Source organism: Vipera berus (genome assembly GCF_964194415.1).
Source record: "Vipera berus genome assembly, chromosome: 3".
Taxonomy (NCBI): Eukaryota; Metazoa; Chordata; class Lepidosauria; order Squamata; family Viperidae; genus Vipera; species Vipera berus.
The window spans coordinates 4,455,700-4,461,325 of NC_138204.1; positions in this window are offsets into that span (position 1 = coordinate 4,455,700).

Genomic DNA, 5,626 nt, shown 5'->3' on the forward strand with positions numbered 1-5,626 from the left:
GCTCTCTATGCACCATAAAGAATCATCTGAAGCAGTGTTTCTCAACTTAGTCATTTTAAGATATCTGGACTTCAACTCCCAGAATGCCAACTGGGGAATTCCAGGAGTTGAAGTCCATGCAACTTAAAGTTTTCAAGTTCAGTCAAGGAAAAACTACAGTAAAGCCCATGGTGGAATACATGTTAGACCGTATTTTGTATTGTAACAGCTACAGAATTATTCAGCCAGCAGATGGCAGTGCTTAGCGTGCATCTAGACGCGGTGGCTCAGTGGGTTAGGACGCTGAGCTTGTCGATCAGAAGGTCGGCAGTTTGGCGGGTCGAATCCCGAGTGCCGCGTAACAGAGTGAGCGCCTGTTACTCGTCCCAGCTTCTGCCAACCTAGCAGTTCGAAAGCACGTCAAAATGCAAGTAGAAAAATAGGGACCACTACGGTGGGAAGGTAACAGCGTTCCGTGCGCCTTTGGCGTCTAGTCATGCTGGCCACATGACCACGGAGACGTCCTCGGACAAGCGCTGGCTCTTCGGCTTTGAAACGGAGATGAGCACCGGCCCCTAGAGTTGGAAACGACTAGCACGCATGTGCGGGGGAACCTTTACCTTTACCTTTTAGAGTTACAATCCATGGTTTCTTTATGTTCTGAGGAGAGTTTCCTGTGACAGTTGAGACAGTTAACATATAGTTGAGTAGTAAAGCACATGGTGACTGTACTCTTTGCTCTGTGGTGGCCTATATACAAGAGAATTCCTAACAGCCAAAGTCTCTGGGCAATTCTAGGGACTGTAGTAAGGAGGCATTGCTTCTTCAGGGTGCCATTGGGGATCAGGTAGCCCCCCCCATCAGAAAGCTCACCCCAGACACACCTGCACCTTACCCTCTTTCTATTTTCTTCATATTCTTGTGCCCTCACTGTTTTTATTTTTGCACTGGGTTTGTTTTACATTCGAATTTGCTGCCCTACACCACTTTGATTGCGGTGGCATACAGTAGCTATCGTTTTCATAAAGCAATATATTCCTTCAAATTGTATTTGGCCATGTTCAGAGAAACCAGTCGACCAAGTGACATCAGCCAAGACACAGCAGCCAAGATGGATCTCTCTGAGCAGGCCGGGTGTTAATTGAATCCTAGCCTGGCTCTGAATTGATGGCCTCTGACGTTTTATGGAGTTGGCTGCTGTCGGCTTTAATTACGGTGATTCACTCTGGAGCAGAGGAGTAGGAAGGTGAGAGATAGCTCAAGTAAACTTGCCTCCAGAAGCTGTGAATGCTCCAACACTGGACGTTTTTAAGAAGAGACTGGACAGCCATTTGTCTGAAACGGTATAAGTTTTCCTGCCTGAGCAGGGGGTTGGACTAGATGACCTCCAAGGTCCCTTCCCACTATTCTATTCTATTCTGTTCTGTTCTATTCCAATTCTACAATCTATTCTAATTCTATTCTATTCTAAATATAATCTAATTCTACAATCTATTCCATTCCATTCCGAAAATCAGATTCTATTCTCAATATTCTATTCTACAATGTGTTTATTGTGTTGTATTGTATTCTCTATTTCTATTCTACATTTCTATTCTATTCTTTCTATTCCATTCTATTCCATTCCATTCCATTCTATTCTAATTCTATTCTATTCTATTCCATTCCATTCCATTCCATTCTATTCTATTCTATTTCCCCATTCCATATTCTATTCTATTCTATTCTCAACTAACGAGTGGTGTCCATTTAGTAAGTTAGAACTTGGGGATCATATCTCATTTTAAAAACCTGGCACAGATCTCAACCAGACTTCAAAAAAGCTGGTCCATCAGAATGAGCGTGAAAACAATCTATTGGGTGTTTTTGATTTCATTTAATCATCCCAAAAGTCAAACCAGAATTCTCTATGGATTTTAGGTAGACGATATAGAATATAGTCCTTCACTTACAAACCATTCATTTCGTGACTGTTTGAAGTTACAATAGCCCTGAAAAAAGTGACTTAGGACAGTTTTTCACACTTTCGACTTTTGCAGCATTCCCACAGTCAGGTCATCAACATTTAGACCCTTCACAACTGGTCCTAGCAGATCAGTTTGTCCTAGAGGAGGATCCCTTAAATATCAGCCAGCTGTGTGCAGCAGCAGCCAAAAAAGCTAATACAGTCCTGGGCTGCATTAATAGAAGCATAGAATGAAGACCACACAAAGTATTAGTATCTTGAGGGGTTGGGAGTGGGAGGCACCGTTCTGCGGTGGTTCTCCTCCTACCTCTCGGGCCGTTCGCAGACGGTGTTGGCAGGGGGGCAGAGGTCAACCCCTAGGCCATTTAGTTGTGGGGTGCCTCAGGGGTCGGTACTCTCGCCTCTCCTGTTCAACATCTATATGAAGCCGCTGGGAGAGATCATCCGTGGCTTCGGGGTGAAGTATCTTCAATATGCTGATGATACCCAGCTTTTAATCTCCACCCCGAACCAACCCAGTGATGCCCTCGATGTGATGTCCCGTTGCCTGGAAGCGGTACAGATTTGAATGGGAAAGAACAGGCTCCGGCTCAACCCGGCCAAGACTGAGTGGCTTTACGTACCAGCATCTCGTTTAGTCCAAGAGGTTCCATCCTTGGTTATAGGAGGAGAGATGTTACCTCCCGTTGATAGAGCACGCAATCTAGGCGTCCTCGTGGATTCACGACTCAGTTTTGAAGATCATATTGGAGTCATGGCTAGGGGGGCATTTGCCCAGATTCGCCTGGTACGCCAGTTGCGCCCCTTTCTGGACTGAGATGCCCTACGCACGGTCACCCACGCACTCGTTACCTCCCGTATAGATTACTGCAATGCTCTCTACATGGGGCTGCCCTTAAAGACCACCCGGAGGCTTCAGCTGGTGCAGAGTGCGGCTGCATGGGTAGTGATGGGAGCACCCCGATACTCCCATATTACACCCCTCCTGCGTGAGCTGCATTGGTTACCGGTTGCCCACCGGGTGAGATTTAAGGTGCTGGTACTTACCTTTAAAGCCCTACATGGCTTAGGCCCAGGATACTTGCAGGACCATCTGCTGCCAGGAACGACTTCCCATCGCACAGTACGCTCACACAGAGAAGGCCTCCTCAGGGTACCGTCGGCTAGACAATGTCGGCTTGCGACCCCCAGGGGAAGAGCCTTCTCTGTGGGAGCACCAGCCCGGTGGAACCAGCTCCCCCATGAGCTTCGGATGGCCCCGGATCTCCAGTCCTTTCGCCGCGGCCTCAAAACACTCCATTTCCACCTGGCTGACCTGGACTGACAGGGATTTTGATTATGTTTTTAATTTTTTAACTCTAATTTTTAATTTATTTTAATTTTAATTTATTGTACAGAGGCCTTTAATTTTAATTGTATCTTAACTTCTGTATTTATTGTATCTTATTGTTGTTAGCCGCCCTGAGTCCTTCGGGAGATAGGGCGGCATATAAGTCCCAATAATAATAATAATAATAATTAGTACCACTTTATAAAGCCCTAGTGAGGCCACACTCGGAATACGGCATCCAGTTTTGGTCACCACGATGTAGAAAAGATTTTGAGACTCTAGAAAGAGTATAGAGAAGAGCAACAAAGATGATCAGGGGACTGGAGGCTAAAACACAAGGAACAGTTGCTGGAATTGGGTATGTCTAGTTTCATGAAAAGAAGGACGAGGGGGGACATGATAGCAGCCTTCCAGTATCTCAGGGGCTGCCCCAAAGAAGAGGGAGTCAAGCTCTTCTCCAAAGCCCCTGAAGGCAGGACAAGAAGCAATGGATGGAAACTAATCAAGGAGAGAAGCAACCTAGAATTAAGGAGAAACTTCCTGGCAGTGAGGACAATTAACCAGTGGAACAGCTTGCCACCAGAAATCGTGAGCGCTCCATCACTGGAGGTTTTCACAGAGAGATTGGACAGCCTTTTGTCTGAAACGGTAGAGTGTCTCTTGCTTGAGCAGGGGGTTGGACTAGAAGACCTCCAAGGTCCCTTCCAATTATTATTGTTGTTCTTGTTGTTCTTGTTATGATGTCACAGTTGTCGCAAAGGTACTTTTGAAGCTGAACTGAAGAAGCTTCTTAGATGAGAAGTGAATTGTTTTCAAGGAAACACCCCCCACCAAAAAAGTCCAGTTCCCTTTGGGAGGGGGGGGAAGGCCCTTTGCAACAAGCAAGCAAGACAGCCATTAAATTGAGGTGTGCCCCATTTTACAACCTTACTTGCCACGGTGAGTGGCTGCAAAGGCTTCACTGTGTGAAGGTTGTTCCACTGGTTAATTGTTCTAACTGTCAGGAAGTTTCTCCTTAGTTCTAGGTTGCTTCTCTCCTTGACTAGTTTCCATCCATTGCTTCTTCTCCTGCTTTCAGGGGCTTTGGAGCTTCTTGTCCTGCTTGATGGGTTGGTGGAACACCTTGCATTATTCATCTTCAGCGGAGTTTAGGGGATGTTACCCAGCCTGGTAAGGAAACGTTCGGAAAGCAGCTCCAGAAGCTTGGAGAACGAACCTTCACCCCCCATTTTGCACGATCATAACCTTCACCCCCCATTTTGCACGATCATATGGGGTAACGTAAGAGCGGGGAGGAATATGCTTCGCACGGGATGCTTCTTTTTTGCTGAGCGATACTGCCTTACGTTGATAGAAGCGGTGTCAGCTGTGCCAATACTTGACTTAGTTTGCATTTCTGCATAGCGCACGCTTGCAAAGTGACTTTTCCAAACAATTTTTTTTTTGGTGGGGGGGGGGGAAATGGTGCCGCAGCCGCGGAGGTCTTCTCCACTCGGCCAGGCTCTTCGTGCGGCTTAGCAGGTGCCTGGCCGGGGCCCCCCTTTCCCTTCTCCGGGGAGAGACGGGAACTCTTACATAATGGGCGCTTATGCAACGAGCCCCCCCCTCCCAGCTTTCGCCCCGAGGTCAGCAGCAGCAGCTCCGCGTCTCTATCCTTGCAAATAAGCAAAAGCATCTCTAACTTCCATTCATGCGAGTGCGGGCGCCGGCATCTCCAAAAGCACGCGGGGATGGGGGGGAGCGGATCACTGCAAACCCCAAATACGGGAGGGGATTAATCCGACCGTTGCCCCACATCTGGATCCGACGGAGGCACGTCGGCCTCCGCTGGATGAAGATTAAGGAAAGGTTTAAATTCAAAAGAGACAAGACAGCGCCGAATTCGCACTCGTTTCCCCCCCCCGTCCCTGAGAAGGAATGGACCGTTCCCCACCTCCCAGAAGCGATGAATGAAACATTTGCCGCGAAAGGAAGGGATCAGACCATTCTAACGAAAGGGGGGGGAGAAGGTTGTCCTCAACCGCCGCTGCAAATTTAGGGCTCGGCGTTACGGAGAGATTCGGGGCGGTGGTTTTGGTTTTTTTTTAGAAAGAAAAAAAAAAGAGACGGACCACACTTCGGGAGGTTAGCGGGACCGGGTGGGGAATTTAACGATTTTTTTTCTTTCTCCCTTCCCCCCCCCTTTCCTTTCGGAAAAAATAGTTCAATCCGCTCTCTCCCTCCCCTCGGGTGGTCGGCAGCGCCGATTGGCTGGGCGCATTTTAAAGGTGCAGCCAAGGCGCGCTTTTTCTACCCTCCGACCTTCCTCGCTCCCGTTTCGCCTCAGCCGTTCGGGTAAAATTGCCGTCCTC